Raw genomic sequence first — 22,569 nt, forward strand, 5'->3', positions numbered from 1 at the left:
GTAGAGCCCCAGTAGAAAATGGGACACATTTTATAGAATTTTAAGGGGAAATTTTTTTTTTATGTCTAACCAGATTTTATTTTATTCATGAAAGAAACAGAATGACTCAGGTATGAAAAGGTTAAGATAATATACTACCAATGAACTTATTTTGAATAGTTACTATAAGATGTATTTCAGTGAACAAGGCAATGATTTAAAATTAAAAATTAGGAAGGGGAATTATGGCATAAAATGGTAGTCATCACAAAACCATTTAAACAAGTAGTTAAACTCTTAGTAATGTTTATAAATATAAAAATAAAAGCTAATTTGAAAGGTAAAAAATACTTTTAAATGAGAATTTAATTCCTATTATTAACTAAAATTTGTAGCCCCAGAATAAATTAGCAAAAACTGGGAATAAGGAAAAGGGACTACAGAGACTAGAAATATGCTAATTCATAGTTTTTCAATTGGCTAATTAGAGGAAGTACAAATATTCTGAAAAATGTATAGTTAAACTGCAGATGGTCTCCAGTGTCATGGAGCCCCAGTTGCCCACAGCAGTGCGTGGCTTCATTATCACAATCTTTAGTTTCCCACTGCTGTTTACTTCCCAAAGTAAACTACCTGTATTAGTCAGCCAAAGGGGTGCTGATCTAAATACCAGAAATCTGTTGGTATTGATCTAAATCTGTTATAAAGGATATTTATTTGTGGTAGAAGCTTACAATCACAAGGCCCTAAAGATTCCAAGTCAAGGTACCATAAGAGGTACTTTCTCATCCAAAGTCTTTGGCCATGTATTGGGAGCAAGATGGCAGGCAAAGGCTGTGAAGGGTCAGCCTTCCTTCTTCTTCTTCGTAAAGCTCCGTGAGCCAGCTCCTTCCAATCTCAGCTATAGGCTAGTATAAAGCTCATCTCACTCCCTGGGGCTTGTTTCTCTCCAGGCTCAGCTGCAGCTGTAGGCTATTAGGCTCATCTCTCTTCCCAGGGCCTCTGCTGTGTCTACAGAGCTGTTTCTATTCCTCTGTGTCTTCTGCTGAATGCTTACTTCCTGAGACTCCGGCTCAAAACTCTAACCTCCCTTCTCTGTGGTGGGGTTTCTCTGGGTGATCCTGCCCACCAAGGGGGCCTACTGATGTGGCCCAATCAAAGCCTTAATTATTATTTAATCAAGTAAAAGTGAAACCTCTGAGTCCAATATAATCTAATATGCCCAGAGAAACAAATCAGTATACAAACACAATCCAGTATCTATTTTTAGAATTCATAAATAATGCCAAACTGCTATACTACCTCTATATGAGTCTTTACTGTGCTCAGCTTTTTTGGAGAACCCAGGCTAGAACTTGTGAATTAGGTAAAATAGAAGCTAAGATAGTTGTGAGAGCTAGTCATCAATATCCTGGTTGTCTCCTCTTGCTAGGTATTTGATAAGATTATACTTCCCCACTCCTTTAGGAATTAGGTGAGATTATTTGACTTGCTTTGTCCAATGGACTTATGAGTAGAGTGATGTGGCTAGAAGCTCTAAGATACAGAGTACAGTTTTCCAAGTCCTTTTCTTTCCTGTGTACTCACTGAAGCACATAAGTAGATGCAACTCTCTATTAGGCTTGGTTCCTGAGTCGCTTCATGATCAGGGCTGCCCCTCTGCTGACCAGTGTTATTGTAGCAGGAGTGTAAAATAAACTTTTGTTGGGTTATGCCACTAATTGTTGAGGGTTGTTTGTAACTGCAGCATAAACGCAGTCAATTTTGACTGATACATGGGCTAAATTGCTATAAAAGTACACTAGTATTCTATAGGCCATGTGGTCATTAAGGTCCAGGTTCCTTCCATTTGAAAGGTTTGTACCCCTCTAGTGCATTTTCTTTATTCCATATGACTAAAGATTGCTCACCATTTCACATCTGCAGTCCAGTCCTAGGAAAACGGTAACAAGGAGGTGAAGGGCAATCAATTTCCTTTTTAGGAAGTGAAATTAAAGTAGCACTCATCACTGCTTTTATGTTCCATTGGTGAAAACCTGGTCACGAGGTTGTACCAACAGCATGAGAGACTGGGAAATGTATCTAGCTAGACAGTTGTGTGTCCTACTAAATCTGGAGGAGAGTGCAATGGGCTCTATTACTACAAGGAAGAAGAAGAGAATTGATACTGGAGAACCATTCACAGTGTCTGTTACCGAGCAAGTAGCACATGCAAGGAACTGCAGCAGATGAAGTAGGGCTTGGAGAGTGGCTTGAGAAGAGGTGGCAGAGGTAATCAGGGGCAAAGATCAAGGAGGGTCTTCCAAGGCTTACTGAAGTGTAACTGGAAAGGCATTGAAAAATTTTAAGTGGGGCAGAAACAGTCAGATTTACAATTTAACAAGTTTTCTGTGCTTGTAGGTGGGAGGACAGATTGAATTAGATAGCCTTTTCAGGATCCTGGTGGTCACTTAAACACAACCAGGGCAATAGATATGAGGAGAAAATGATGAATTCCACAGTTATGTAGATGCAGAACCAAGAATACTGATAGGTGTAGGTGAGAGATATGGAAGCTGAAGAAAAGGGAGAATTAACTATCTACCTAGGTTTTCTGGCTTGAGGATTGAGATGGATAGTGTGAGGGAAAATTCTGGCAGAAAAGTAGGTTTACTGGTGAAGATAAGAGGCTTGTTTTGAGCATGTTGTGTTTAATGTGCCCCTGGGCCATACAAGTGATGGTATCCTGTAGGCCGTTACATATATATGGACCTAAGCTCAGGAGAGAGATCTAGGATAGACCTCAGAGGGAAATTTTTTAGCATATGCCTGATAATTAGATACAAAGAAGTGGGTGAAATGGCCCAGGAAATGAGGAAGAAAAAAGAAGCTCTGAAGAACATAAACATTTAAGGAAAGGGAAGAGGAGAATGAGACAACTGTCATAATGTGAAGAAAGGGACAAAGGGAAGGCAAAGCAAAAAACAAAACCAAAAACAAACAGAAAAACCACCAAACAGGAAAAATGTGGTTTTTCATGGATCCTGAAGGAAGCAAGAATTTCAAGAAGAGAGTGAATAAAAGCATAAGAACTTGCTGAGAGGTAAAGTAAAAACGTTACAGTGCAAACACCATATAACAAAAAAGCTAAAAGCAAATGAAAATGCAAGTCAATATAAAAAATAAGAAACATGCAATAAATGATTGCACTTACGTCAAGTGTAACAGCTATGTCATGAAATATAAAGTACAAAGCAAATATTTCAGACCATTTTAAAAACAAAAATCCAAATATGTGTTGCTTATAAGATGTTTGCCAGAAACACAGGATATCACTAACAGTTTATGATGGAACAAGCAAATATTGCTTAGAAAAATTTTAATAGTAAAATTAATAAATAAATGTATAATGGCAAATTCTACAAAAAACGAATTTCAGTTTCATATTGTTGCTCATACAGCAATAAAATTTTAAAGCTTCTAAGATTGAACACTTAGAAAAAATATGCCCCAAATAGCTCAAAAGTAGCTTTTAAAAACTCAATAAACAAATTAGCATTAAAGGACAAAATATTTTTTTAAAAAAGATTTAGGGCCCGCAAGGTCTTAGCCATTATGTCTTTTAAGCTTGACAGATAAATTAGTTCTTTGCTATATAAATTATTTCAGAACATGGAAAAATGTTAAACCATTTTTCAATACGTGAGCAGAGATGGTACCTAAAACTAACAAACAAACAAAAAACAAAAACCAACAACCTATAGAACAATTAAGTACATATATATTGCTATTATAATGACAGTGATATAAATTGTAGGAAAAATGAAAGACTGAAATGGGCCAAAAATATTACTTAATGCCTTCAAGAGAAAACTAAGCTCTTGTCTTGTACACCTGTATGGATTTCCTGATTCTATGGGATTGCTGCACCTTTCATTGACTTCAAGCTATTTCATAAATCTGTTAGTTTGAGCTGATAGTAATGCAAATGCTTCTTATCCATAGATATACAAATTTGGAATGTGATTGGTTATTGTCCTGTGTATAGCTGTGTTTTGCATCTATTTTAAAATTCATTTCAGTATTGCTTATTGTCTATAAATGTAAGGCTCTTAAATTTTTCCTTTGACCTGGTTATAACATCTCCCTGGTTCCTTCATTAATTAATGAATTAAATAAAATCTTCGGCATGTGTTCATTTTATATTTACATAAGAGTTATGATGTACATTTTAAAAGGTTATCTTTTAAGAAAATTAAGACTGTCAGTGAGATATATTTTTCTTTAAAGCTTTTATCCAAATATATATATATATATATATACCCAAGGGTAATGATTCTCAACTCTGGCTATACTTTAGAATCTTTTAGTGCTCTAAAGTATTTTAAAAATACAGATACTTAAGTCCAAGCCCCGAACAGTTAAATCGGAAACTCTGAGTGTGGGGCCTGGGTATTTTTTAAAATGCTACACAGGTAAGGTGTCTGCTTTCAACAAAGATGTATTAACAGGGAACAGATTTACCCATCTCACTGGAGCAGTGGAAAACCAGACAAACTTTTTATGAAACAATTCTCAAAACACTGGACTTCAGGCAAGGAAGGGCAGTAATCCTGAACAATGGGAAGCAAATCAGGTGAGCCCTTGATCGCCCCAGCTTACTGCCTTGTGAGAGTTTTCTGCCCTCAGCACACAGAGCCCAGAAGTTTCCCTCTATTAAGGAAGTAGAGCAAGGAATCCTGGGAGACCAAGGCATCTAGAGTACTCAAGGTAGAGTATTGGAGAGGAGAGAACTGCACAGAGACAGAACTGTGAGGACCTGAAGAGGGTCAAGTATTCAGCTGAGTACATGTATATGAAGAAATTAGCTGAGCCAAAAAGTGGGAATGACTCAAATGTCCATCAACTAATGAATAATAACCAAAATGTGATATATCCATAATGAAATATTATTCAAACATGATATTTCAGTCTGAATGAAATGCTTTAGTATTTCTTGTAGGGAAGATCTGCTAGATCTCTGTTTTTGGATTATCTGGAAATATCTTACTTTCTCATTATTTTTTAAAGAATAGAGTTGCTGGATATAGAATTCTTGGTTGGCAGTCTTTTTCTTTCAGCACTTTGAATATGACATCCCATGGCCTTCCGGCTTTCATTGATTCTGATGTGAAGTCAGCTGTAATCTTACCAAGGATTCCTAGTACATGGTGAATCACTTTCCTCTTGCTGCTTTCACAATCCTCTCTTTTGATTTCAGTGGTTTGACAGTGATGTATATCAGTGTGGATTTCTTTGAGTTTATCTTACTTGTAGTTCATTGAGCTTCTTGGATGTGTAGATTAATGTTTTTCATCAATGTTGGGCCATTGTTTCTTCAGGTATTCTTTCTTCCTCATTTTGTCTCACCTTCTCTTCTGGGACTCCCATTATGCATATAGTTGGTACAGTTAATGGTGTTTATCCCACAGGTCTCCAAGATTCTGTTACTTTTCCTTCATTCTTTATCTTTCAGTTTATTACACTAGATAATCTGGATTGATCTATCTTCAAGTTTGCAGATTCTTCTGCCAGGTCAAATCTATTGTTGAGTCCCTCCAATGGATTTTTAAAAATCTATTGAAGTATATCACTCATACATAAACATATACAAACAACAAGTGTATAGTAATAGTTGTGAACTTACAAAACAAACATATAACATCATACAAGACTCTTATACCTCACCCTACCACCATTACCTTACATTGCTAAACATTTTTAACTAATGATTAAAGAACATAGTCAAAATATTACTACTAAGCAAAGTATTTCCCCCCAACCCATACTATTATTATTATTTATATCATTTATATATGAACATACATAAATAGTAAGTGTATAGTAAAAGTTGTAAACTAACAAAGCAAAGATGCATAACATCATATGGGGGTCCCATACATCAACCCTCCACCAACACCTTGCATTTGTCATGAGATGTTCATTACAAATTATGAAAGAATATTGTCAAAATCTTACTACTAATTATAGTCCTTATCTTACATTTGATGTATTTTCTCCCATTCCACCCTATTATTGTTTTTTAAATATATTTTTTATGACAGAAGTTGTAAACTTATAAAACAATCATGCACATGTGCAGAATTCCCAAGCAACACCCCTCTATCAACACATCACACTGTGGTGGAGCATTTGTTACAGATAAGATAATATCATCTGGTTGTTAACATGTCTGTAGTGTACATTTGGCACACATTTTCCATGCTGGCCCATTTCAACACAGTACATCTTTGGCATAGATGCAAGAATATTATATTATTACTGCAACCACAGTCCATAGGTCACTCCAGTTATATTTTTCCATGCTTCTCCACATTCCCACCACCCTGCAATAGTGATATGCATTTGCTCTAGCTCACAAAGGACATTCTTGCATCTGTACCATCAACCACAATTCTCATCCACGTCTGTGTTTACTGTGCTTTCAGTTCCTAGATTAGTCTCTAGCATTCTGTCAATTGGCATTTACATCCCTAGACTACCATTTTCAGCCACATCCCTATTTATAAACTAGCTGTTATTCAATATGTGTTACCACCACTCTATACATTTCCACACTTGTATAGTAAAGCTAATTCAAACTTCTACATACATTAAACATCAGTAGTCCATCTCAGTCTTCCTCTTATCTCCTTTAAGAATCCACCACCTACCACCAGGTCTTTTTTTTTTTTCCTCTCCCCTTCCCTCCTCACCCCAGTTGTCTGATCTCTGTGTCTATTTTGCTGTGTCTTCTTTGTTCGCTTCTGTTGTTGTCAGCGGCACGGGAATCTGTGTTTCTTTTTGTTGTGTCATCTTGTGTCAGCTCTCCATGTGTGTGGCACCATTCCTGGGCAGGCTGCACTTTCTTTCGCGCTGGGCGACTCTCCTTATGGGGTGCACTCCTTGTGCATGGGGCTCCCCTATGTGGGGGACACCCCTGCATGGCAGGGCACTCCTTGCGTGCATCACCACTGCGCATGGGCCAGCTCCACATGGGTCAAGGAGGCCCGGGGTTTGAACCGTGGACCTCCCATGTGGTAGACGGACGACCTAACCACTGGACCAAATCCGCCGCCTACCACCAGGTCTTGAAGATATTTTCCTACAATTTCTTCTAGGAGCTTTATGGTTCTTCCTTTTATTTTTAGTTTTTTGATCTAGTTTGAGTTAATTTTTGGATAAGGTGTGAGATAGGGGTCCTCTTTCCTTCTTTTCGCTATGGATATCCAGTTCTTCCAACACCATTTGTTGAATGGACTCTTCCGCCTGAGCTGTGTGGTTTGACACTCAAAAATCACTTGACCATACATGTGAGGGTCTCTTTCTGAACCATCAGTTTGGTTCCATTGGTTTATGTGTCTGTCTTTATGCCAGTACCATGCTGTTTTACCACTACATCGAGGTAATATGATTTAAAGTCTGGAGATTAGAGTTCACTTTTCCTTTTAAAGATGTTTCTGTCTATTCAGGACCACTTACCCTTCCAAATAAATTTGATAATCATGTTTTCAATTTTAAAAAATGCTGGTCGATTTTTTATTGGGATAGTATTGAATTTGTATATCAATTTGAGTAGAATTGACATCTTATTGATATTTAGTCTTCCAATCCATGAGCATGGAATGTCTTCTAGTTATTTAGGCCTTTTTTGATTTCTTTTAATATTGAGTTGCAGTTTTCTGAATACAAGTGCTTTTCATCATTGGTTAAATTTATTCCAGAACATTTGAGTTTTATCTGTCATATTTTGTTTTCACCACTCTTTTGACACTTTTAGTTATTTTTATTGATATAATCTTCATTTCTTGACTCTCTTCCAGGCTTCTCTCTCCTGTCTATTTTTTTCAGGCTCTAGCACACCCTTTAGTATTTCCTGAAAATCTAGTCTCTTGCTTAGAAATTCTCTCAGTTTCTGTTTATCTGTGAATATTCTAAACTCGCCCTCATTTTTGAAAGACAGATTTGCCAGATATAAGAGTCTTGGTTGGAAGTTTTCCCCTTGTAGTATCTTAAATATATCATGCCACTGTCTTCTTGCCTCCGTGGTTTCTGATGAGAAATCAGCACTTAATTTTATTGGGTATCCCTTATATGTTATGCATTGCTTTTCTCTTACTACTCTTGAATTCTTTCTTTGTCTTTGGCATTTGACAGTCTGATTAATATGTGTCTCAGAGTTGGTCTGTTCAGATTTTTTCAGATAGGAGTGTGTTGTGCTTCATGGTCATGGATATCTATGTCCTTAAATAGGGTTGGGTAATTTTCTACAATTATTTCTTAAAATATTCCTTCTTCTCCTTTTCCCTTTTCTTCTCCTTCTGGGATACCTAAGACATGTATATTTGCATGTCTTTTGCTGTCATTTAGTTCCCTGAGACCTTGTTCAATTTTTTCCGTTCTTTTCTTCGTCTGTTCTTTTGTATGTTCATTTTCAAAGGCCATTTCCTTAAGCTCACCAATCCTTTCTTCTGTCTCCTCAAATCTGCTATTATATGATTCCAATATTTTAAAAATTTCATTTATTGCATCTTTCATTCCTGTAAGATCTGCTAATTTTCTATGTATACTTTGAAATTTTTCCTTGTGCTCATCTGATGTCTTCTCTCTTTTTTAAAAAAAGATTTATTTATTTATTTATTTCTCTCCCCTCCCCCCGCCCCCGGTTGTCTGTTCTCTGTGTCTATTTGCTGCGTCTTCTTTGTCCGCTTCTGTTGTTGTCAGTGGCATGGGAACGGGAATCTGTGTTTCTTTTTGTTGCATCATCTTGTCGTGTCACCTCTCCATGTGTGTGGCACCATTCCTGGGCAGGCTGCACTTTCTTTCGCACTGGGTGGCTCTCCTTACGGGGCACACTCCTTGTGCGTGGGGCCTCCCTATGCGGGGGACACCCCTGCGTGGCACGGCACTCCTTGCGCACATCACCACTGCTCATGGGCCAGCTCCACATGGGTCAAGGAGGCCCGGGGTTTGAACCGTGGACCTCCCATGTGGTAGACGGATGCCCTAACCACTGGGCCAAGTCTGCCGCCCCAATGTCTTCTTAATATCCTTAATCTCTTTAGCCATCCCATTGAATTTATTAAGATTTGTTTGAACATCTATGATTAGTTGTCCCAACTCCTTTATGTCATCTGGAGGCTTATCTTGTTCCTTTAACTGGGCCATATCTTCCTGTTTCTTGGTGTGGATTGTAATTTTTTTGTTGGTGTTTTGGCATCAGGCTTACTAGAGTATTTACTCTGGGTGCAGTTTTTCTCTTTAGTTTAGGGCTTCCTGCCCTTTCTCCCTTGCTGGTTGTACAGTAGGAGCCAAGGATGTAATTTGTACTATAAGTTGTGGCATCTCAATCTGCCCTCATTGCCCCAGGGACTAATGTAGCTTCTCTCAACTTTCTCCTTTGCCAGGGGTAGGTACAGATTCACAGCTGTGTGGAATAATCCAAGTAGTGCAGGCCTAGACTGTACTTGCCCAGAGAGACTAATGAAGCTTCCTGCCCCTTTCTCCCCTGCCTGGGGTAGGGACGGAGCTGCAGGTGTGGGCAGCAATCTATGTAGTGTGGGTCCAAGATGACTGCTGTTGCCTCAGTGGACTTCTGATTTTCAGTCTGTGCCAGTCAAAGTTACTTGCAGTTATCTGGATAGGCTGGTGCAGGGCCTGCCAGCCTCCTCCCTGTCAGAGGTTGGGCTACAGCCTAGACTAGGACTGCAGGCTGATCTGGGCAAAAGAAACTGGTTCCTACCATCACTGTGATTTTTCAGTCCTGGCTTCCCCTCAGGCCAGGGGTGAAGTCAAAATGGCAGCTACAGCCTCCTTCTGACTTGGACAGATTCAGACTTTAGCTGTTCTTAGTGTTATACTTTAGCCAGCCAAATTTACTAATCAGTAGCTGAAATCAGTGACCAACCATCTCTTTCTGCCCTGTTTTTATAAAATGGAGCTTCCAGTTCCAGCCGCAGAATAGCTCCTGGGGCAGCTCATTTCACCAGAGTAGGATAATCACTGGCCTCCATGGCTTGGCTGGTAATTTCCTGGAGAGGTTGATGCAGGTCCTCACAGTTTCCTCCCTGGCAGAGGTGGCACTGGGGCCTAAGCTAGAGCTGCAATCTGATCTAGATGGAAAGAAGCTGGTCTCCACAGCACTGTGAGTTTTAGTCCACCCTGCTTCCCCTCATGCCAGGCGAGGAGTTAAGATGGTGGCTACCCGCCACTTTCTGACTTGGACAGGCTCAAACTTCAGCTATTCTTAGGATTATATTTTAGCCTGCCAAATCTACTAATCAATAGCTGAAGTTGGTGCCCAACCATCTCCTCCTCCCCCATTTTTGGGAAGTGGAGCTTTCAATTCCAGCTGAGGAATAGCTCCTGAGGTGGCTTGTGCCTCCAGTGGGGGATGGGCACCAGCCTCCTATTTGTGGATCGCTCTACTTACAAGTCTTCTCTGCAGGTGGGCAGTCTCCTCCTTCCACTCCTTCAAGGATGTTGCAGGATGCTCTTCTGGTCTCCTGGAGCCCCCAAACAGGTGCTTTGGCTAGCCCCAGATAGCTCTGGATGTTTACTAACTGCTCTATAGCAGGAGCTGACACTAGGAACTCCGTAGTCTGCCACCATCTTGCTGGTGTCCCCTCCAATGGATTTTTCATTTCACTTATTTTATTTTGAAACTCCAAAATTTCTATTTGATTCTTCTTTATAATTTCTGTGTAATTGTTGATGTTGTATTTGGGGAGTGTCAGTTTCCCAAAGGCTGTTGAAACAAAAATACCAGCTTTTATAAAGGGGATTTATTTGGGGTAAAAGCTTACAGTTCTGAGGCTGCAAAAATGTCCAAATCAAGGCATCATCAGAAATGCTTTTTCGCCAAAGATCAGCTGCTAGCAGATCCTCATAGTGTGGCAAGACAGCTAGTCTGCTGGTCTCACTCTACTTTCCCCTGGAGCTCAGCTGTGAGCAATCAGGCATCTCTCCCTGGGCCTCATCTCCTTGAGTCTCTCAGGGATTGTCTGTCTTTCTGCAGCTGTAGGTGAACCTGGAGTACTCTCTCTCACACAGCAGGGTTGAAATGGCAGAGCTCCCTTTTCTATTTTTCTCTTCTTTCTCTGTGGGTCTCTGTTTATATAGGGATCCAGTTAAAGGGCAGATACCCAACCTGGGTCATGCCTTACTGATGTAGTCGAATCAAAAGTGATCTAATCAAGTGATTTAATCAAAGAACTTGACTGAATCTAATCAAAAGTCTCCATCTACATTGTGTTTACAGGCACAGGTCCGGATTAGCCAAAGAACATAATTTCCTGGGGTCCATGAAAGACAAATCAGGACAGGGTGTTATTATTTTCATACTTTCCTTTAATTCTCTGTAGTCTCTAATTCTCTTTAGTCCTTTGTACATATTTCTAATAGCAAATTTAAAGTCTTTGTCTAGTAACTCTAATCTTTGAATTTCATCAGGGAAAATTTCTGTCAACTGCTTTTTTCCTTGTGTATGGGCTGTACTTTCATATTTATTTGTGTGTCTTACAATTTTTAGTTAAAAGTAGATATTTTAATAATAAAATGTGACAATTCTGAAAATCAGATTCTTCTCCCCCTCCTTCTTAGAGTTTGCTTTTCTTGTTGATTTTTGTTGTTGTTGCTGCTGCTTTTTGTTTATTTATTTAGTGTGACTTTCCTGATAATTCTGTAAAGTTTGTATTCTTTGTTGCATGCATCCACCCTGGACTCTGATGAGCCTAGTGGTCAGGTAATGATTACCACTGATTATTTTCAACAAACACCGTGGTGATAGGATTATTTGTACAGAGCATGCTTTGAGTCAGCTCAAAGAAAGAAAAACCCTGAAAATGGAATTTATTCTGGGATCTTTTCAACAAATTAAATAATAACATTTCTCTTAGCATGGGGCTTCAAAAAAAATTCTACTCCCTTCATTGGCTGCTAGGCTGCTGGGTTTTAAGGCTACCACAGGTCAAAGGGTTTGGGATTAGCACAAGTTAAAATGTGTCATTGCTCACACTGAGATTCAACTGTTTTTCATGAATAAGCACTCCTCATATTATCGCAAGCCTTTGGTCAATTTCCAAATTTCTGAATTTTGCCAGTTTTTGCCAAGGTGTTCTTATTGCTTTTATGGAGGAGCAGATTTTTGGAGTGCCTAATTCCACCATTCTGGAAGTGTTTCTCCTGGAAAATATTTTGAACTGAATGAAAGTGAAAACTCAATGTATCAAAACTTGTAGCATGCTGCTAAAGCAATAATTATGGGGGGATTTATAGCAGTAAACACCTGTATTAGAAAAGAAGAGAAGGTTTAAATTCATGACCTCTTCTTTCACCTTACAAAACTAGAAAAAGAGGAACAAATAAAACACAAAGCCAGCAGGAAAAATCAAATAGTAATGATCGGAGCAGAAATCAATGAAATAAAAAACAGAAAAATTAAAAAATGTTTGCAATCCAAAGATGGTACATTGAGGAGATTTAGAAAATTTTTATTAATTAATTAAAAAGGAGAGAGAGAGAGAGAAGACATAAATGTCCAATATCAGGAATGAGAGAGGGGGTATCACTACATATTCTAAACTCATTAAAAAGATAATAAAGGAATATTATGAATATTTGGCCAATAAATTTGATAACATATTTAATGGATACACTCTTTACTTATTAAGAGTTTATAATGAATTTTATAATGAATAAAGTCTTAGATTTGATTAATCAACTCTGAAAGCTCCATAGTAACAAAACTACCCAATTAAATAAAATATATACAAGTAGCAAATAAGTACATGAAGAACTCACCATAACTGGTCATTATTAGTCATTAGAGAACTACAAATACAAAATCACAATGAGATAAGACTACACTCCGAATAAAGTGTCTAACTTTAATGACTGACCATATTAAGTGTTGTTAAGTGCGGTCACCCCTCGGGCTGAAGTGTGGTTTGCTGGCCTGGCGGGGGAGCAGCCGCGGCAGGCCAAGCCGCTGCCCCCATAATAGGGTGGCTGGTCGGACTCACCGCCACCCCTGAAGGGAACTCGGCATGGGCGCAGAGTGCCCTCAGGTCTCCCCTTCTCGGCAGCCATGCTTCCGCGGCCGCCCCTCCTCCCGGATGGTGCCACACGATGCCTGTGGGGCGGCACCCTTCTTCTTCTTTCTCCCTGCGCAGGCGCAGGGCGGAAAATTCCAGTCTGCCCTTTTCCCCTCCCCCGACAGCAGCAACAGCCAGGCGAGGGTGGAAAAATCCAGTCTGTCCTTTTCCCTCCCCCCGACAGCAGCAACAGCCAGGCGTGGGCGGGAAACTCAAGTCTGCCCTCCACCCCAGCAACAGCAGCCACCAATCCCTAAACCCTGCCCCTTCCCCCAGCAACAGCGACAGCCAATCCCTAACCACCACCCCTCCCCTGTCCAGTACTGCCCACTGACCTTTCGCCGGCAACCAATCAGAACAGGGCGTGGCTTCGACCAATCAGCCTTCCCCAGCCCCTATAAAACTGTTGCCTCTCCCTCAATAAAGTGGACCTGCGTGTTTACCTCGTCTCCGCGGTAGTTCTTCTGCCGTGCGCCCTCCAGTCCTGAGAGCCCCCGACAAGGGCCTGGCCTCCCTTGTCCCCAGTTCGTCGCCTGCTTCGCCGGGCGACCCCGTCAGCCGAACCGCACAACCCCTGTGAGACCGACCCCTCGTCTGCTGCCGGATCGACCCCTCGTCCCAAGCGGGACCGACCCCTCATCCTGAGCTGGACCGACCCCTCGTCCACAGCCAGACCCCACCTCTACCGACCGAGCAAACCGTCGCAGTTAAGGATGTGGAAGAACTGAAACTCTCATTCACTGCTTGTGGGTGTGTACAATGGTACAAGTACTTTGGAAAACAATTTGGCAGTTCCTTAAAAGGTTGACCCAATCATGTCACTATTCTGCAACTAGGTGTTTATCCAACAATAATGAAATCATGGTTCACATAATGGCACAAATGTTCTTAACTTTACTTGCAATATCCCCAATCTGGAAATGATCTAAATGTTCAACAGGTGAATGGATGAACAAAGTGTGGTATATCTATACCATGAAATGCTACTCAGCTATTGAAAGGAATGGCCTACTGATACATGTCGCAACATGAATGAATCTCAAAATAATATTAATAAAAAATAACATACAGCATGACTTCATTTATATAAAATGCCATAAATACAAACCAGTTTATAAAGTCAGAAAGCAGATTAGTGGTTTCCTGGGATTGAAGGATGGGGGGAAGAAAGAGAAGAGGACATGAAAGCTAAAGAGAAGGGACTACCAAGGGACACAAAGAAACATTTGAGAGTGGTGAATATGTTCATTATCCTGAACTTGGTGATAGGTTCACAAGTGAATCCATTCTTCAATACTTGCCACATTGTACACATTAAATATGTCTTTTATTGTATAACAATTACACCTCAATAAAGCTGTTAAAAATTTTAAAATAACATTCCCAGATGATCATAATGTGTAGTTGGGGATGAAAATCACAATCCCAGAAAATAATCTTGCATTGTTGAATGTTCATAGCAGCATTGTAATAGAGAAAAACAAACAAACAAACTTGGAAATAATAAAAAAAATTTCCTGTCAGCAGAAAAGCTCAATATATTGAAGTATATTCACGTGGTGGAGTGTCATAGGGCAGCTTAAAACAAAGGGGCTACAGCCATTGGAACAGGGAGGAATCTTATTAACAAAGTTGAGTCCAAAAAGCCTGCTGTAGAATATAATCTAGTACACGAAACTATTTTCATAAAGCAAATGTGAACAATATATTGTTTAGGGATGGATTCATATATGGTAAAGTTATTTTTGAAAACCCAAGGGAAAGCTGAACTTGAAACTAGTGAATTCTTCAGGGGAATAGAAGGGATAGAAATAGGGGACCACACAGGTGAGCTTTGCCTTAATTAGGTGGCGGGCTCATTTAAAAAAATTCTGTTTCTTGCCTTACTAACAAGTTTTATATATTTCTATTATATGTATCAAGTATTACATAATTTAAACATTTTTTAGAAAAGGGTCTACACATAACCCAAGATTGAGAAACACTGCCCCAGAGAAAGTCTATGATTTTTATCTTAAAATAAGTTCACGTCTCTCACATGGCCATTAAAAATTCCCAACAAAGCATACTCAGAAAGCTAAAATTTAATGACTATAACTTATTAGACACATTTACAGGTACTTGTAAAACGTACCCCGAGCTAAATGAATAAATCATATTCTTAAAATGTTAAAAGTCCTTTTTCAAAAATTATAGCTTTTGCTTTGAAACACTGCACTTTAGTTCTTCTTTCTAATAGGACTATAAATAGACAGCAAGGTTAGGCTCTGTTAAGATAGTACCGTTAGGTGACAATGAACTATTTTGCCTGAGCATGGAAGAATTCTTACTGTTTCATTCTTTAGGCATTCGTTCATCCCAAAGTAACGACAAATGCTTTTGTGCAGGGAGCCGGGGGACACCCCTTCTAATCCCAGGAGACATTGTTATCAGACCCATGTAAAGCATGTTCTCACAGAACCTGACACCAGTACTGATAAGGAGCCAGTTCTCAATTAAAATCAATAGCTGGGGTTATGGTTTGTACTCAGTGAGCTTAGCTCATACTTGATACCATTCCATGGCATCAGAGAGAGTAAAAATCAGCAAAACTCTGAACAACCTTATTCCATTTCTTACTCTGCTCTTAATAGATTTTTCCATGAGGTAATACTGAATACCAGAAAAGCCAAAGCTACTAGCCTAAGAAGCCTATATTTACAATTTATTAAGAAAAAAATTAATAACCGTTTTACAAATAATTTCCTGTGAATTATTGGTTAGGGTGGGAGCTTAGAGGTTTGCCTTTTAAAAATAAATTTCAATATACTGCACTATGTGTCCAAGCAAGTCAAATAATAGTATCCGTAGATCCATAAACAATGTGGCAAGAAGAAGGTTTTAAAAGATGGAAGTGGGAAATATTCTCCAGGTATTTTATTTTCATACCAAAAGCTGAAGCTCTTAGTTCACAACTTTTTAAACCCTAGGGTAAATTTTTTAAAATTTCTAGATTTTGCTATAAGTATCAGAAAATAAAATACCACATTGGTTTTCAGTCAACCTTGGGAAAATATCTGAATCTAGTCAGAAAGAAACTTTGGAAATTTTGAAATCATTTTTCAGCATCTCATAAATTTTAGACAATAACCATATTCATCAAATAATATTTCCATTTTTGACTAATTTTGCTTAGTTGAGTCAGCTTAGGACTTTCACCTGATAAAAGCTGGAAATATTTTACAAGCTTTGACTATGTGAACAGTGGCAGAGCAAGAGCCACAGGTATCACCGACATCAGGAAGGCTGGTGCTTACCCACAGCTCCTGACAGTCCTGGCCCTCGGCCAAGCTCGGCCTTTACTTCTCTCATCCAGTCCTCAGAAGGCTCTGATGTTGGTGCTATTGTCCCCGTTTTACACATGAGGTTTCAATGCTGAGAGGCTAAAGACTACAGTGCTGAACCCAGAGCCTGGCTTCCTCACCACTGCTCCAAATAAACACATGCAAAATGTCAATCTATCATGTGACCCAGCAATTCCACAACTAAAGAATTGAACATACACCCCAGAGAATTGAAAACAGGGCCTCAAACATGTACACAACGTTCATTGCAGCATTTTTAACAAATAGCCAAAAGGTAGAAACAACTCAAGTGCCAAGTGTCTATCAGCAGATGAATGGGTGAACAAAATGTGGCATAGCCACGCAATGGAATATTATTCAGCTATAAAAAGGAATGAAGTCATGCTGCATGCTGCAACATGGAGAAACCTTGAAAACATTATAGTGAGTGAAGTAAGCCAGACCAAAAGGACAAATATTGTATAGTTCAACCTATATGAAATATCTGGAATAAACAAATTCATAGAGACAGAAAGTAGATTCTGATTACCAGGGGCCAGTGGAGGGGGGCAGTGGGAGGTAATGCCCAACGAGCAGAGTTTCTGTTTGTGGTGATGAAAAGGTTTTGGTAATGGGTGATGGTGAGGGAAGCATAACATTATAGTTAATGCCCCTGAATTGTATGCTCGAAATTGTTAAAATAGGGAATTTTATGTTTTATGTTACCACAATAAAATTTTTTGAAGATGTAAATCTGAGCAAGATGATTGATATACAGGAGACATGGAGAAATTTAGTTTCTACGTCACATCAGAAACCTAGTTGACTCCTTCCAAGGAGATTGAAGGTCAAGAAATGGTTTGCAAGATTTGGCACCTGCTTCTCCTTTATCTTCCAGTTTCCTTTCTGCCAGGAAAACTGAGCAATTTAGTTGTCATCCGGCAGGTCTTCATCAGTTGCCCCATCCCTTCATAGTTGAAGCTATTGGTTTACCAATCAATTCAACCGATACGTATTGAATTCCTGCTCTGCCTGTAAGAATAGCTAAGATAAACAAGGCAGGATTCCTATCTAGTTGCTGTTAGCTCATCGCGGTACCTAGAGCACAATCTCTGGGTGCAGCCTCTCTCCTCCCGTGCCTGCTTGATGCTCATTTGTGACAGATCTTGAATTATTCACCTTTTCAATGTGTGTGTCTTTTATTCTCTTAGATGCTGTAAACTCTTAGAGGTTTAAGCAAGGTGATGCTTTCCTTCAGGAGATGCTTTCTCCAAAACTAAGCATCATGACAGACTTGACCAATGTGGTATTTTATTTTCTGATACTTATAGCAAAATCTAGAAATTTTAAAAAATTTACCCTAGGGTTTAAAAAGTTGTGAACTAAGAGCTTCAGCTTTTGGTATTTGAAATTCTTAAAAGAACTTTATGTAACAAAAAGACAACACAAATCTAAAATGTTAACAAATTTAAAATAAAGCAAAATTAATTTGCTTTAAATTACAAATTCTAACTAAAGTAATAATTTCATTGTATTTGAGAGGGTGAATATTTTGTATACTTCTGTATCAAGAATTACTACAATTATTTATGTGAGATTATATATATATATGATGAATTTAAGAATTTTCAGTATGACACAGTTAGAAGTTCCAGGTTCTTAGCAATCAGCAATTACATTTCTCTTAAGCAATCCTAAGGAAATGATCAAATATAGGCACAAAAATGTATGTATAAGCACATTTGAAATACGATAAATAATACAAGCTTTTTAATGTCAGGACTTGAAAGTTGGTGGCTAGCATATATTTAGGCACAATGAGATACTAAGGTTAGGTTTTAATGGGCTATTGAGTGTTTTTGTTTTTGTTTTTATTAAAAGAGAAAACCTATTGATTTTTCAGAATAGAAAATGGTACATCCTTTGACATGTGCTTCAATTTGTAGATGTAAAACAAAGTTGCAGAATGTGGAAGAATATTTGATGAACATTAGTAATGGTGTGACATTTTGAAAGCATCTTTGGGGCTGATTGAAGTCTAATGAGGATACTGATGTTCCTAAATAGCAGCCTCTTTTGACAGGCCAGTTGGCTGTGACGTTCCTTCCTGAGGGCTCATGCCATGAGGTTAATTTTGAAAAATTGGCGATGAAAATCAACCAGAAAAAGCCCTTCACTTTACAGACATGGAAAGGAAACATACACATGTGATCTGTTTTTATTAAGCCATTGATTTTTTATTTTGTAAATGGATAATAAAACAACCTTATGCAGATTAATATGTAGATAAAATTCAAACCTTTTCTATTAACACTACCTTAGAGTCACAAGCTATTAACAATTTGCTAAAGGTGAGAACCTAGTAAATATAATGCCACTTTAAAATTCTAATTTGAATAAATTGGAGATTCATGTAAAGCAAAAAAAAAAAAAAAAGACAGACAAGAAAAGAAATAAATAATACTAGAAAACTCTGGGTTAAAAACTAAATAACCAATAGCAGGAGAATGCCTATTTTACAGACTGGGAAATGTTTTCATGGAATAGTTAATGATATAAGAAACTATTAATGCTAAGTTAAAAAGAAAAGATAAGAACTAGCAGACAACTTTGAGAGTGAACTCAATTCTGTAATGATTACGCCCCATAGAGGTTTGTTTTCTGTAACCCTGACCCACTACCCAATGCATTTAGGATTGAGATGGAAAGATCCTTTTTTTTCTGCTGGAGAAAGAAAGAGGGAGAGAGAGATGATAGATAGATAGATAGATAGATAGATAGATAGATAGATAGATAGATAGATAGATAGATAGATAGATAGATGATAGAGGGAAGAAAGAAGGAGAGGGAGGGAGAGTGGGAGAAGGAGAGGGAGAGGGAAAGTGAAAGGGTTGGGGGAGTGAAAAGGGAGGGGGAGAAGAGGGAGGGGAATAGAGGACTGGTAGATGCCTGGATTCCCAGTGCCTTCCAAATCCTATATCCAGGCTCTCACTTGCACCACCTCAGTTCTTGTCCTTTCCATTTAAGCTGATGTCTTTGGGTTGAATGTTTACTCACAATTACAATCAGATAAGCCAAGAAAATGTAGAGATGTTTCATCTTGAAAACAGATTTGATCTTTCTTACATGCTCCCCCAGGTAGTGGGAAAACTATTTTAGACATATCCAGTAAGCACAGGGGCATCCAATTATTTAAAGAGTCACAGCAGATAACTTAGATATTACAGATGACTTAGGGTTTTAGATTTTCTCGCCGCTCACAGCTCTTCTCCCAAATGATGTTGGGGCATTTAAAGGGCTTGCAGCACAGCACGTGGCCTGCATGCTGGCTCTGGGCTATGCACTGGGTGTCCCAGGCATCTTTCTGGCACCCATGACTGAAGCCTGCAGCTAGTGTAGTTCTGTTCTCTCATGGTTTAGCCAGCCCACTGACTCAGCCCTGCCCACTGACTCATGCCATCCTCAGCCTTTGTTCATGCTGTGGGTCCTTGAAATTTGACCATGTCTCCAATTCAGTTCCTGGAACTAGTGGTGCATCCCGGACTTACAGGGACTCTTTCTTCTAAGGATGAGAAAGGAGCTCCTCCAGCAAATTTCTATCAGGAGGTTACTTCATTTTTGAATCCCCTTTGGGGACTTACAGGAGATTCTGGGATCCCATCCAGGCCATATGGAAATTGAAGGTGACTTGGGAGGGCCACTCTCAAGCCCACTGTGTTCCTACTCCGGAGGCTGAGGGGACACCTGTGAGATGGCCTCTCCTACACTCCCAAATGGAAAAAAGGCAGTGGCCCTTGCCCATAATCCCCTTCCCCTTCCTCCTCCTTCCTTGACATTGTAAGACAGAGGAGGGAACAGTGTAGTGTCTCACCATGGACTTGCTTCACTTTTTCTTTCTTTTTCTCATAAGCAGCCATCATCATGAGGGATGGGCTTTCCCCTGTCCTTCTTCACACCCCTTACACATCACCTGCTCTTCCTTCTGGAAGTCCTATAGACCTCTTCTCTGCTCTGGGGCTATAGGGCTGATGAAGTGCGGATGTGGGGAGAAATCAGCCTCCTGATAAGGAAGGTATCAGGATGGAAAGGTATATTCCAGAATGAAGTCAATTATCTCTCTTTTTTCAATGATGAAAAGTTTATATTTAGAATTAGCCAGATGGACTTAGTTAAAGTGATCCCAATTTTGTTGGCAATGAACACATGCCTTCTCCTCTCCCTCAGGCCTGATCGGTGTGTTGACCTTGGCCAAGTCAATGTCATGGAGCTTCTTCACAGCCTGTTTGGCCTGGTGCTTGTTCGCCTAGACATCCACAGTGAGCACAAGTGTGGTGTTGTCTTCCATCTTCATGGCTGACTCAGTGGTCAGGGGGCTCTTGATGATGACCCAGGGGTCATCATTTGGGCTGTCTTCTGAGATGCAGCGTTTTGGGTGACTTGAATGTGGATGCCTTGTGGATCTTCCTCCCATCTCCCCCCCCCTTCCTCTCCTTCACTCCCCCTCCCCTCCTCCTTCTCTTCTTCCTCCTTCTTTCTTCTTCTTGCCTTGATGTCTTTCAGCACTGGCTTCTAGGCCTTCAAAGTCTTTGGTTTCAGGAGGGGCAGGGCCTTCCTTTTTGGCTTTCAGCAGTCTTTGTGAAAAGGGCCTCGGAGGCCCATTTCCACTGGCTTATCCAGAATGAAGTAATTCTTATTTCTCAGAAACCAAAAGACTAAAGTAGTGGAATATGAAACTGTTTGCAGACGATTATTCTAGACCTGTAAACACACACACACATACATGTGCACTCAACAATCTCTTTAGATCACGCTTTCTGTTCCGTTTAGAAATGAAGTGTGACTATGCTACTTGTTACAGAAACTTCAACTAAAAAGACCATAACCTGAAGCTCCTTCTTTCTTTAAAGCATGCATTTATTCAGCTGAGACCCCTTATGTCAGTTCCGGCCCATGTTTCTGAGACTGTATTCTTGAAATTACTTGATATTGCATTAGATACATTAGATACCTACCTTAGTTACTTCACAGAAGAAAAATAAAAGGTTCAGAAAGGCGCTTTGAAAAATTCCTTACAGCTGCACTGCCCTGTGATTCTACCAAGGCTGAATCTGCAGCCAAGTGGGAGGAAGGATAAAATTGTTTTTTGACGTTCTTTTCATTTCCTCTACAAGCTATTTCCTGAGCAAAACTGTTCAATCTCCTTCTAACTCAGAAAAATACAAAATGCTTTTCTGCTTTCTCTTCTTGGACCTGTCACATTAAGCAAGTTATTTAGCCCCTCATAGCCAAAGCCATGACTCTAATTGTAAATGCTTCACATGGTTGTTGTAAAGAGTTGACCAGAAGTAGAAAAGGAGATTTTAACTATATTGCAAAATTTTATTCTTTGACAAGAAAGAAAACGAAATATGAGCAAATGCTAACAGTTCTTAATTCTGTGCTTTGCTGTATTTTTAATTCTCTTAAACTAAAATTCATTATCCTTGGTATGAACTTAGTCATCATCATTATTACTTCGAGCAGATTTACAGAATTCAAGTAAAATAATGCAAATGAACACTGCATTGACTTAACTAACCTTAAAAACAATTTACATTTAATTTCTGGGGCTTCATACTATTAGACTTTGTGAAAGGAGATACAAGAAGGAAGGCATAGGAAAAAGGTGGTAGCTCTAGTGGTCTAGCCCAAGGTGTCCCCAAAGAAGACAGGATCAGCCTTGCCCAATGCATCTCTTATAAACTTAAAACTGCGATTTTTGTCTGACACCCTTTCCCTTTGCATATTCTCATTAAACTGATTCCCTTTGTATACATTGTTGAGTCAGGAGGGATGGCCCACCCTTGCTCCAGGTCTTCCATGCCTGCCTGGATATAGATTGAGAGGTGCCACCACCTACACTGCCAACCCCAGCTAAACAAATATCACGTTTATCTTCTTATCATTCTTTCTGGAATCCCTGTTTGCACGGTTCTTATCTATTATGCAAACATAATATCAGCAGCCTTTGTACACTGTAGGTTGACTGTAGACCAGAGAAATATGGAAGGCAAGTGAAGAGGGAAGCAACCCTTCCAACAGGTCAGGCAGCATCCTTATTGGACACGTGGTTTCGTAAAGAGTTTTCAACCAACGCTGTCTTGTACCCCATCAAT

Source organism: Dasypus novemcinctus, chromosome 11, assembly GCF_030445035.2.
Source record: "Dasypus novemcinctus isolate mDasNov1 chromosome 11, mDasNov1.1.hap2, whole genome shotgun sequence".
NCBI classification, from domain to species: Eukaryota; Metazoa; Chordata; class Mammalia; order Cingulata; family Dasypodidae; genus Dasypus; species Dasypus novemcinctus.